A 1,038-nucleotide genomic window follows, 5' to 3' on the forward strand; every position below is an offset into this window, starting at 1 on the left:
GGATAGCGTGATCCCCCAAAAACTGTTTCAACTGAGACTCCACAATTTTTTCCAGTAGTTTAGAGGTGAATGGGAGTCTGGAGACAGGCCGGAAGTTGGACATGACTGAGGGGTCAAGGTTAGGTTTTTTCAGGAGGGGCTGGACAGCAGCATGTTTAAAAGTCTTTGGCACCACACCTGAGGATAAACTGCTATTCAGAATAGTGAGGATAAAAGGACCCAGGGTAGGAAAAACTTCCTTTAGCAGTCGAGGGGGGACCACATCAAAGGGGGAACCAGATGGCTTCATGCTGCACATTACCTGCTCCAGAGAGGACAGAGAGATGGGCTCAAAGTGGTCAAACACAGCCACACACTGAGAAGGGATGGACAGATCATGAGCTGGTGGAGAAATGAGTGCCCGGGTGTTTGCCACTTTTTCTAAAAAGAAATGGAGGAAGTTCTCACACAGCTCAGTTGAGGCTTCCAGAGGTGAAGGCTCACTGAGGTGTAGAACTGAGTTCAGGGTGGAGAAAAGAACTCGGGGGTTGTGGGAGTTGGAGACAATTAAATCAGAAAAGAATTTACATTTGGCTGCTTTAACGGTTTTCTGATAGTGACGCCAACTCTCCCTTAACATTTGAAAAGACACCTGGAGCCTGTCCTTCCTCCACTTTCGTTCAGCTCTGCGACACTGCCGCCTAACGGCTCACGTGACGTCATTCAGCCAAGGCTCTGATTTAAGTTTTGTTTTTCTGGTCTTAAGGGGAGCAACACGGTCCAGAACATTTAAACAGGCAGAGTTGAACTGAGAGGTTAGCTCCTCAGTGGTAAGAGACACCGAGAGCTGTTCGATCCTCTCAGAATTAAAACCTTCATTAAAACGAGCAGCAGTGAAACGGTTAATGGAACGCGTACGTGCAGGAACGCGCGTCTTAGCAGTAGGACAAGGGGGGGTGAAGTCAAACAATACAGGCATGTGATCTGAAAAAACATTGTCACCGATTTTCATATTAGAAACAGAGACATCGTGTGTTAAAACGAGGTCCAGCGTGTGAC

Source organism: Nematolebias whitei, chromosome 21 (genome assembly GCF_014905685.2).
Source record: "Nematolebias whitei isolate Nwh7 chromosome 21, NemWhi1, whole genome shotgun sequence".
In the NCBI taxonomy this organism is placed as follows: Eukaryota; Metazoa; Chordata; class Actinopteri; order Cyprinodontiformes; family Rivulidae; genus Nematolebias; species Nematolebias whitei.